Source organism: Babylonia areolata, chromosome 19 (assembly GCF_041734735.1).
Source record: "Babylonia areolata isolate BAREFJ2019XMU chromosome 19, ASM4173473v1, whole genome shotgun sequence".
Taxonomy (NCBI): Eukaryota; Metazoa; Mollusca; class Gastropoda; order Neogastropoda; family Buccinidae; genus Babylonia; species Babylonia areolata.
This window is the reverse complement of record NC_134894.1, coordinates 63278380-63290662: the sequence shown is the minus strand read 5'-3', so window position 1 is coordinate 63290662 and position 12283 is coordinate 63278380. Positions and strand designations below refer to the sequence as shown.

General features: G+C 44.5%; 1 protein-coding gene across 5 annotated transcripts in view; it reads left to right on the top strand.

Moving 5' to 3' along the window:
• The first annotated feature begins 148 nt into the window (after nucleotides 1–148).
• Nucleotides 149–12283, top strand: part of LOC143293919 (uncharacterized) — a 47824-nt gene continuing 35689 nt past the window's right edge. For 3 of the 5 annotated variants that reach the window (XM_076605300.1, XM_076605304.1, XM_076605301.1), the window contains exon 1: nucleotides 9166–9799. The gene's annotated coding sequence lies outside the window, so the exon portion shown is untranslated. Of the gene's footprint in view, nucleotides 590–9165; nucleotides 9800–12283 lie in introns of those variants that run through there. The other 2 variants (XM_076605299.1, XM_076605303.1) reach the window with 2 other exon arrangements.

The window sequence follows — 12283 nt, the reverse complement described above, 5'->3', positions numbered from 1 at the left end:
TGTATGTGTGTGCGCGCGCACGTGCGCAGACTTTAATTTTGTGTCTTTGCACTTTCTGAGCGAGAAAAGGAGAGGGGAAGGGGGGGGGATAAGTGGGGGAGAAGGATGTGGGGAAAGAGGGAAGGTGGTGGATGATTCAACGTATGTAAACCCTCGTGTGTGGGTGGTGTGGTGTGTGGACGTATGTAGCTGCTGAAGAGAGAGAGAGAGAGAGAGAACTAAAAAAAAAATCCCCACTTTTTTCGTTTGTGCATGCGCGCGCGCGCGTGTGTGTGTGTGGCTGCTGAAGAGAGCGAGAGAACTGAAACACCCCCCCCCCCACTTTTTTCGTTTGTGCATACGTGCGTGTGTGTGTGTGTGTGTGTGGCTGCTGGGCCACTGTCACCTGTGGGACACAGCGAACCATGTAACACACCCCGTGGGCACAGGTATCACGTGCACAACGTGTGTGACACGAACTGGGCGCTGCTGTGCTGCACAGTTCACTCACTTTGCTTTGGCTCATGGCCGTGACAGGACAGCTAGTGGCCAGCATCCATTTTGACACTGTTGATTCCTGTGTTGTGGATCTAGAATCACGAACATGGAAGTAAGTAGTGACAAATAACAGTATTTTTGAAAATTATTTTTCATGGGTAAAGTCCTATTTTCGCATCTTGAATTCAGGAACCTATTTTACCGGAAATATGTGTGCATGAATTTAACGACATTACCATCAGCAGACGTTGTAACCCGTTTTCAGTGGATTTCGACTCTTATTTTATACGTTATGAAAACCTCTTGACTGCGCTGTTGTGTTTGCAAAGCCATGGCTGAACGCAGACAAACCCCAACACTTGCACTTGTATTGAAAGAATTCTTTCGCGATGCAAACAGTAGAGATGAAGACTGTGGACTGAATGAGACAGAACTGCGTGAAGTTGATGCCGAAGACGCTGATTTTGACATGGAGGGGGGTACGGGTGGGAGGGGGAGTTGCTTGACGAAACTGAAGACAGACAAGCTCAGCTGATTCAAGATGCAGGTGGGTGTTTTCGAGGTTTGTCAGTTTATTTGCTTTCCGTTTGTTGTAACAATGAATATGACTACATTGTGTGTGTTTTGACTGTGTTAGCTGTGGTAAGTGGCTTCGTCAGTCACTGATCAGCATGTGTGAGTGAGATAGTCAGTCACGTGGGTACTGTGTCTGACCATCACAGCCCAAGGGGGCGTGGCTTGCTGGCTGGCTCATTGTTGATGATAGCGTGTGTCGCTCGCCTGCAGCTTTGTGTGTGTTCGTTCCTGAGTGTGTATTGGTTTGTTGTTGTTGTTTGTGTGTGTGTGTGTGTGTGTGTGTGTGTGCGTGAGAGAGAGAGAGAGAGAGGGGTAGGGGGGAAGAGATGTTTATAAAACTGAAATCAGAGAATGATATACAGAACTGTATGCCTAAATTACTTTGTAAATGCAACACTTGTAGAAGTGTGTGTGTGTGTGTGTGTGTGTGTGTGTGTGTGTTGCCATTTTGTTTTGTGTGAGAAAGAGAGAATGAAGGGGGTGTGGCATACCATGAACCAGTTTTCAGTGTGTGTGTGTTTTGGGGGTGGGGGTGGGGTAGGTGTGTGTGTGTGTGTGTGTTTGTATTTCAGCTTCTGAAAACAATCAGAAATAAAATGGTACCATTTCATGATCTTTTTATATGTAAAAAAAACAAAACAAAAAAAAAACCCCAAAACCCAAGAAAATCAGTCTTTTATGCAATGTGTCAGGTATGCAGCATGGTGATGATCATGATGTTCATCCTGGACCATCTGGAGTTGACAACTTGCCACAAACCTACAGCTGAAGACCAGCAGCAGCAGCAAGACCAAAGGGCAGTAAACAAGCCTCCAGCAATTCTGGATTACAACAAAAACATGGGTGCCATGGACCATCATGACCAACAGCTGCAGCCCTACGATGTCGCAAGGAAAACCCTGAAGCGGTACAAATAGCTGTGTGTGCATTTTCTACAAATTACCATGCTGAATGCACACATCCTCTACAAAAAAGCAGGCAACAGCAGTACACTCCTGGACTTCAGAAGGATGTAATTAGTGCCATGATTTTTGGTGACCAAGACACTGCTAAAGATGACCACGCTGTTTGTCTTGTGTGGACGACACTTCATCCCACCTACCCCACAGAAGGCCTGGCCACAAAGGAGGTGCAGAGTCTGCTGGAAGAAAGGATGTGGGGTTCTACTGCCCAGACTGCCCCAGCAAACCAGCACTGTGTCTTGAAGACTGTTTCTGCAAGTACCACACAGCGTTTTTACTGGCGATAGATCCTGGGTGAGTACACCCTTTTCATTCTTTGTGTGGACTGTGTTGGAGTCTTATGCACCTGGACACTGTTGCTCAGCCTTGACAGTGTGTGTGGTTGATCACAACAGTCACAAGAAAGACAGGTTGATAACCTGGTTGATATTGTAGCACCTACATGATGGAATGACAGTCCCAATTTTTTTTTTATTAATGCATTTTATGGAATTTTTCTGTCAGATTGACTCATTATTTGAACAAGTATCAAAAACAAAATCTTGGTTCATTTTCCTTTCATTTGATATATACTTTTATCAATACTTTTTAGTACTTTTTTAAATATAAGCAAATTAAAATCATTGGCGTTTTATCAATACTTTTTCAGTACTTTTTTAAATATAAGCAAATTAAAAACATTGGCGTGCTTTTCTGAAAATTTTCTCAGCATAGGCCACAGTAAAACGTACTAGCAGTGAAGGGGTACGTGCCACCATCTAACTTCATTCCGTTTTCCGTCCCACGAACCACGAAAATGTAACCTATAGGTGCGATAATTTTGGACGCTTTGTGTTTTTAGTATGTCTCAATTACATAAGCTACTGTAAACGGCAGACATCGAGAATACACATATTACACCAAGAATAGTTACGTAAAACAAAACAGAACTTAACGTTATTGTTTATTGATGCTAAATATCTATCATTGGACAAAGGCTTAACACCATCCAGCAGCTGTACTCCAAAGCGACCAGTGTACTCACATGTTATTAGAGAGTGGTTCTATAGTTTGTCAGGGCTGCCTTGTCTCCCACTGTTCAACACAATCATTCCTGGAACACATGACTAACACATTGAAGATATGTCGACACAACCAGCATTGGAAGTAGAACTGTACATAACTGTCATCTGTGTATTCTAATATATTGAAAAAAAAAGGCGTGGAGTTCGGGAAACATAATGAACGAATGGGCAGATTGCTAAGTATGGCAGTTATTGTACAACACGATGAGAAGAATGTACCGTCCCCGAAATGATAGTTCAGTGAGAACACGTTGGTAATTCAGACATGGCACTTGCACGGAGTACACTTGTCAGTGTGTAGTCTTTCTCACTTTAAACTCCTTGCATCCATGAAGAGAAAAATGAGTTGTGTGCGAGAAGGGGAAGGACAGAGTGGGCAACTGGACAATATGCACCATCCATTTCTTCTTTCAGCCACAGGTGTTCTGTTGTCACCTCAACTGGACAGTTTCTTTTTCTTCTTCTCCTTCGTCGTCTTTTTCTTCCTCTCTTTTAAAAGCCGCCTGGACAGCTACCTTCAGCCTGCCAGTGTTAACCACCACCTTTGTACTTGCCATTGCCCGCACGTCGCATGCACATAAGTTAATAGATCTCGGACGACGAACAGGCCCTTGACGGGGTCTCAACCGTCTAATAGTCCAGTCAAGTCTTATTCTTCTTTGTCGTCTTTTTCCTGCCTGTATATCTGCCTGTTTTCCATTGTGTTTTTGCTGTTTTTGTTGTTGCTGCTCTTTCTTCTTTTTATGTTTTGTGTCGTTAAATGGGCAGAATTGTAAAAAGGCCTTTACTGTGCCTAATTCTTTACCCATTAAAGATTCAATCAATCAGTCGATCTTCTTCTTCTACTACTTCTTCTTCTCCTCCTCATCGGACGCTTTCACCGCCTCCCACAACTCGGTGAACGGGACGCCGCACAGAAAGTTCACCAGATTCCTCCAGGTCTGTCGTTGTGTGTCAAAGACAGGGTCTCTGCTTGTGGTTTTCCTGTCTGTCCTACAATGTTGCTGGTACATTGTTTTTATTGTCTTCCCACAGTCTCCCTCCCTCAACATTTCCCTGGAGGATTATTTTGGCACGGCCGTTGGATGTTGTTACGTGGTGATAGCAGTACGGTTTTCTTTTCTTAACTGATGTCGGGATCTTCATGAAGTCTGATGTGCAGATTGGTGGTTTGCTGGTTTGCGTGGACAAAATGCAATAGCTATTTCTTCTTTCTGCGACAGCTATTGACATGTTCCGCTCCTTTTCCTGATACATGACAGGTTGGGCTTAAACTGACGATAGGTGATAGGTTCAGCTCCTGACGAAAGGTGACATGTTCTGCTCTTTATGACGATAGCTGACATGTCATGTTCCGCTCTTTATGACAATAGGTGACATGTTCTGCTTTTTATGACGATAGGTGACATGTTCTGCTCTTTATGACAATAGGTGACATGTTCTGCTCTTTATGACGATAGGTGACATGACATGTTCTGCTTTTTATGACGATAGGTGACATGTTCTGCTCTTTATGACAATAGGTGACATGTTCTGCTTTTTATGACGATAGGTGACATGTTCTGCTCTTTATGACAGTAGGTGACATATTCTGCTCTTTATGACAATAGGTGACATGTTCTGCTCTTTATGACAGTAGGTGACATATTCTGCTCTTTATGACGATAGGTGACATGTTCCGCTCTTTATGACAATAGGTGACATGTTCTGCTCTTTATGACGATAGGTGACATGTTCTGCTCTTTATGACGATAGGTTACATATTCTGCTCTTTATGACAATAGGTGACATGTTCTGCTCTTTATGACGATAGGTGACATGTCATGCTCTGCTCTTTATGACAATAGGTGACATGACATGTTCTGCTCTGTATGACAATAGACATGTTCCGCTCTTTATGACAATAGTGACATGACATGTTCCGCTCTTTATGACAATAGTGACATGACATGTTCCGCTCTTTATGACAATAGTGACATGACATGTTCCGCTCTTTATGACGATAGGTGATGTGTTCCGCTCTAAATGACAATAGGTGACATGTTCCGCTCTTTATGACAATAGGTGACATGTTCTGACAATATGTGACATGACATGTTCTGCTCTTTATGACAATAGGTGACATGTCATGTTCTGCTCTTTATGACGATAGGTGACATGACATGTTCTGCGGTTTATGACAATAGGTGTCATGTTCCTCTCTTTATGACAATAGGTGGCATGTCATGTTCTGCTCTTTATGACAATAGGTGACATGTCATGTTCCGCTCTTTATGACAATAGGTGACATGTCATGTTCCGCTCTTTATGACAATAGGTGACATGTTCTGACAATAGATGACATGTTCTGACAATAGGTGACATGTTCTGCTCTTTATGACAATAGGTGACATGTTCTGCTCTTTATGACAATAGGTGACATGTTATGTGCTCTTTATGACAAAGGTGACATGTCATGTTGTGCTCTTTATGACAATAGCTGACATGACATGTTCTGCTCTGTATCATATCACGGATAAGAAATTATATATATTTACAAGTATTTTGTAACTTCAGCTCAATACAATAAACACATAAAATTTTAAAACACACACGCGCGCACGCACGCACACACACACACACACACACACACGCACGCGCACGCACACACACACACACACACACGCACGCACACGCACACACACACACATACACTCTTTCTCTTTAGCTTTCTTCCCCCCTTCCCCACCCATTCCCACCTCTTTCTCTTTTCAAGAATGGAAACGAGAAATTGTATGTTTGCAAATCCCCTGTTCCACTGAGTGATTGTGTTCCTCTGTCACAGCTGTAAAGCCATACTTATTTAGCCTACCTCCCGCCACCACCACACGCCCAACCCTCGCCACTTAACCCCCCCCCCCCTAATCCTCCGCCCCCTCCTCTCCTCTCCCCTTCCCCTCCCCCCTCCTCCCCCCTGCCCCCCACCCCCCTCTCGCTCCTCGAGTCCAGTCATTGGCAGGATCAGTGTGCACCGAAGGGAGAGAAATCACAGAAATCTATCGGCCCTGTGTGGGTGACAGTGTTTGAACTCCCGACAATCGGGCAGCTGGAGGGAGGTGTCGCCACCTCGGTGCTGTGACGGGCGGTGTTTGTGTAGGTGTGTACACCAGAACGCTGCCCTGTCCGTCTTCAGGGCTGGCCAGGATTAGGTACCGCGCCAGTACTGGTGAGGAAAAAAAACACGGTTTTATAGTGATAAGGTGGGGAAGCGAGAGAGAGAGAGGGAGAGAAACACAGGAGAGAGATAGGAGGGGGAGAGAGAGCGAGAGACAGAGAGGGGGAGAGGGGAGGGAGAGAGGGGGGGGCGGGGGTGGAGGGGTGGTCTGATACACTAACATTTTATTGTATAAAAGTTTGAAGCGATCACGGGAAACACGGTCCCGTTTTCGTGATTTCAAACGACAGGCAGGTGGTCTGTGGTTAAAGACTGAAAACTGTTTTTTAACAGAAGGCCAACCCTCCATCGGTATTGTAATTATTTACTCTGGCTTACTGCAACACAAAGTGTTCGGTTTGCATGGGTAAGGGGAGATGGTTAATATTGATTCACAGAGAGGGGGATTAGACCGGGGGAGTGAGGGAGAGGAGGGCGAAGAGAAAGAGGGGGGAGGGACAGAGGGGAATATGTGTGTGTGTGTATATATATATATAATGTGTGTGTGTGTGTGTGTGTGTGTGTGAGAGAGAGAGAGAGAGAGAGAGAGAGAGAGAGAGAGAGAACCTTTTTTGCTTGAGGGAAAAAGGGAATAAGCACAAATGCTTTTTTCTTTTTCTTTTTTTAATCTTGCCGTCAAAAAAATGGAAAATATAACATGCAATACCAGCATAACATTACATAAATAAATTTCAAGTTATGTCAAAATAGAAGAAAGAGCAACCTAAGTACATGCATAATCATAACATAGCTCAGGAGAGAGAGAGAGAGAGAGAGAGAGAGAGAGAGAGAGATCAATGGATATTGATTCAGAAGGAGCGGGCGTGTTGTTCCCAACAAGCTGACATGCCTCAGTGAAGGTGGTACAATGGAAACCATGGGACAGACGGCTTGAAGATCGATGGAGTCTGTCGCTTGATGGATGGGGTCCTGTTTCTGTGGAAAATAAAATTTCTGCGTGTGACATAAGAAAATGTCCAAGCAATGAAATTGCTGTGTGTGATATAAGAAAATGTACAAGCAATGAAATTGCTGTGTGTGATATAAGAAAATGTACACGCAATAAAATTTCTGCGTGTGACATAAGAAAATGTACTCGCAATAAAAATTTCTTCCTGTGACATAAGAAAATATACTCGCAATAAAATTGCTGTGTGTGATATAAGAAAATATACACACTTTCTTAAACTGGTTTGACTCAAAATTCTGTTTTCATACATTCTGCATTATTATCAAAAACAGAAACACACCGAAAGAAATGTATCTGTTCATTTTTTTCGGAAATCTTAAACTCTGTGGACCAACAATTGTCGAACAGAAATACATTTTTTAACCCATGATTTTAAAGCGTACAGATCATCCGGTCTTTGCGTTAGAACCACCAGCTTGGATGGATTGCTTTTTGTCGGTTTTCTACAAGGAAAAGATAGAAGTCGGTTATGGGACCATCACCACCACCACCACCACCACCACCACCATCATCATCATCATCAGCAACAGCAGCAGCAGCAGTATCGAACGATGTCAGTGACATTGGAGAAGAGAACGCAGCCCAAAGGCAGACAGACCCATAAATGCGGCCGCACTGTGGGCAGGCAACAGCAGATGATTGTCTTGTCTTTGCGGGGTTGAGGCTTCTGGTCGAGGTCCTGAAGACGCGTCATCCTCGAACGCCAGAACTCCCTTGTGGACAGCCAATCGCCGGGCGTTACGGTCAGTGGCGAGAGTTTCCCACCCAAGGATGGCAGTGCTGCAGGCCCCGGGTAAAGCTCTCAAGCAGAACTTAAAGCGCTTCAGTGGTCTACAGATGTTCCTCGCGGGAAGATTACCTTTGACAGTGGTGTGTCGTCCATTCGGACACACCCAGCCCACCGAAGCTGGGATTTGATGATGCGTGCTTCAAGCCCAGTCATCTTTGCTCAGCGAACCGCTTCTGTCATGGAAACTCTGTCCTCTCATCAACGCGCTGTCATCTGATGTATGTCTTTCGGTCAGTCTCTCTGTTTCTGTCTCCGTACGTATGTCTCTCTCCTCTCTTCTTCCTTTTCGTCGTCTTCCCCTTCGCTCCCACCCCCTCTTTCTCTGTGTGACTGAAATCAGGTTGAATGACACAGGAAACGAATGATGAGCGCTCAACGGCAGCCGTCCGTCTGTTCTACCTAGGTAGGCAGCCTGCTGTGCAAATAACACCGTGTTAGTAAAGTGCTTAGAGCTTGGTCTCTGACCGAGGATAGGCACTATATTGGTATCCGTATCATCCATTCATTCGTTCCCCGCCCTCTCTGTGCCCTTTGTCTGTCTTTGTTTCTCCTTCTTCCCTCTCCTTCTACCTACAAACTCTTTATTCCCTCTCTATCCATCTGCCCTGTCTCCCATTCTGTCATTCCTTTCCAAGACCCCCCTCTCTCTCTCACACACCGTGAGACGAAGAAAAGTCCAGACTGTATGATCGACAGATTAGGCTGGAACACGAGAGAGTGAGAGAGAGAGAGAGAGAGAGAGAGAGAGAGCCGGCCTGCAAATAATGACAGGGATCCGAAACGCTACTTAAATGATTGCTACCCCTCCCCTAATCCCCCCCCCTCCCCCAACAAACTCCCTCTCTCTCACCTACCCACCACCACCCGTACCCCCACCCCTTCCCCCCCCCTGCCCTCTTTCCCACACAATGATCGGTGTTCTGGAGGTGTTGGAGAAAGTGCAGGACTAATAGTGTCTCTGCAGTGCACAGCGTGCGGAATCTGTGTGAGGGTGTCCCAGGGTTGAGGAAGCCACGAGCCGAGCTGTACAGCAGGCTGACGGCTGTATTGTCAACATCTAAACAAAGGTTCTATCGCAGTAAATTTCATCCGTGATATTCAGCCTGCGATTCCCAGACAGAGAGAGCGTGTGTCAATATAGTGCAGCTGTATCCTGGTAAATGTTATCGTTATTGTTGCCCCTGTTGTGTTGTTGTACTTCGTCGTCTTCTCTGTTCAAAAATCATTTTACTCACGTAAGTTCCATTTGTCAACTTCTAAACTGCAGTCCCACAGCAATTTAAATGTGCTCAATTTTAAACCGAGTGCGGGAAGATTGGGCGTGGATGTAAACATGCGTGGATTTGATTACTTTTATGATCATCAGAATTTCAGGATTCCAACGCCAGCTGTAGGATTCATTTTTGTAGATAAGTTGACGCTGAAGGTACGTGTGTGCATGTGATACCCTAAGTTGTATGGAGGAATGGAACTGGACATGAGACTGAGGGATGGATGTTTCCTGGGTAGAAGATTCATTGTTGGCGCAGATCATGTTTTGGTAATACACGTATTTTGCTATGTATTTGGTAAAGAACCGTGTGTGTGTAGACTATATATTTTCAGGTCGTGTATTATTTCAGACGTGACCGCTGCCTCAGCATCTTGTATTGATGACATTACAGAATTATTGAACTTTTTTCGGTCTTTTCAGAAAGACTGCCCACACCGCCCCAACTGCCCAAAGTTTTGAGGAAGGCCAGGCGCTGTCCGCGATTTGAACCCCAGGTGAGACTGTTCGCTTTGTGGGTGAATGTTCTGTCCAGCGGGCAGCACGCCGTATAGAGGTGAGAAAAGACCTGGTTGTGGTGTCCACTTGTTTGACCACACTGAGAACGGAACGTGCATGTGTAATACAAGCTGTTTTGTTTGTGAGGTAGTTTATAGTTCTTCATCGTTCGTGGGCTGTAACTCCCACGTTCACTCGTATGTACACGAGTGGACTTTTACGTGTATGACTGTTTTTTTACCCCGCCATGTAGGCAGCCATACTCCGTTTTCAGGGGTGTGCATGCTGGATATGTTGTTTCCATAACCCACCGAACGCGGTTCAGTGATATACTGTGGTGAGTATGGTTATGTCTGTGTCTGTGGACATGTTAATTATGTGTATTTTTCTTGATTGTTCCTTTTTTTTAAATTTTTTTTAAACTACCGACGTTACGTTTTAACGTTGTCAGCCATCGTCGACTATTTTGCAGATCTTAGAGTTAAATATTTAGATTTGGTTTTGAATGTTGTGATTATTTTGATGGGTTTACGTAATGCTGTATTGGTGTTGTGGTACAAAATTCTGTCATTTTGGTATTGGGATGCTTGATATATATGTTTTGCGTGTTGGTTTTGTATGTGCACTACTGTCAGTGTTTGGTTGGATATTTCCTATGCTGGGTTTGTGTGTTGCCATTTTGGTGTTTAAATGTAGCTTTTACTCGTCAATGTTTACAGTGTACAGCGCAACTGAGCATGTCCTTTTTATGGAAAGGTGCTGTATGAATAACAACGACAATGATAATGATAACAATGAAGAAGAATAACCGTAAAAATAGTTATCAACGTCATCACCATCATCAGCAGCAGTATCATTAGTACTAGTAGTCGTCGTAGAAGCAGTAGTAGTAGAAATAGCAGTAGTAGTAGGTAGTAGTAGTAGTATGGTTATTCCCATCGGTCATATTAGTTGAATTATGTGGGGGTCTGTGTCGACTTTAAACTGAACGTAACAAACCAGCTCCATATTGCTGGAGGACGAGGGGGGTGGGGAGTGGGGGTGGTCACCTGCGCATTATCTCTCAATCGGTTGAGACGGGGATGGGGAGGAGGAAGGGTGGTGGTGGGAGGGGGGGAGGGGCACAGAGAGAGAGAGAGAGAGAGAGAGAGAGAGAGAGATTGCATTATCCACTTTTCACATTCATGGCTGCTCTGAAATCCTGAAATGTAATTCAGCAGCAGAGTCATTCCACGCGACTGCTTTACAATGGTTTTATGTTGTGCACCTGATATAATCCCGGCATTGTTATGATAATGTGACTGATGGCGTCACATATGGTGGTGGTAAATGCCGGTTGAAAGACGATTTCCCTCTGGGGAACGTGTTTCACACACAGAGTGATCGACACAGGAAAAAGACCTTTGACCTTGTATTTCTGTGCAAAGTGAGCATAATACGGCGTGACCCGTTCTCTTGAAGGTCATACTGAATAATGATTGACGTTTTGGGGGTCTTGGCAGTAGCGAGAATGACCTTTTCTTTTTTTGATGGTCAGTGTCACCCAGGAGTTGCAAATGACAAATCAATGTTTTAAAACATGCACTGTTTTCGCTGTCGCGTTTTCAAGGAAACAGTGTCACTTGAACTGGCTTCGGATAGGAACAGAAGAAAAGGCTCATACCACTTTTGGTGATCTCTCTCTAAGCACGCAAGGGAGTCCATGCACGCCAAAGGTGTTTGTTCTGCTGAAAGACTAAAATGCCAACAGTAATTGTTACCCCCGAAAACGGAGTATGGCTGCCCGCATGGCTGGGTAAAAACGGTCAAACACATAAAAAAAAAAGCCCACTCGCGTACACGAGTGAACGTGGTAGTTGCAGCCCACGAACGAAGAAGAAGAACAACAGTAATAGGACCTGACAGTTTCAATGAATCTTGTGCGATAATGGTAACAGACCGCAGCCGTCCCCCCCCCCCTCTCTCTCTCTAACTCGCCCCAGGGTTTTCCGACCCTGGTTTGTGTTGGGAAGGGTGAGGTGGGGGAGGGGGTTGGGGTGGGGTTGGGGGTGAATGTTGTTTAATGTTCCCGTCACACAGTGGTGAGTGTAGCCATTTTCTCAGTAAAGTAGATTTTCACATTTGAATGTTGGTGTAAAATGTAGATGATGGGACTTGGGGATGGGGTGTGTGAATGGAGAGTTGGGTGAAAACGGGTAGATGGTGGATGGAATATTTGAAGAAAAAAAAAGTAAGTGGAAGCAGAGAAAATTATAGGCATACTAATGGACATCGTAAATAAAAGAGAAACAACTGGTTGGCCCTTAATGTAAAAAGTAAAAAACAAAAAAACGAAACAAAACAAAAAATATCAACGTCAAGTTCCCATTGACTTGTTATGTATGACACACTGTCGTGTAGGTATACCTGAGGCTTTGTGAGGCTTTTGTTCGTTTTGATGTGGAACATGAGCGACTCAAAATCAGATCCACTGAGGCTTTGTA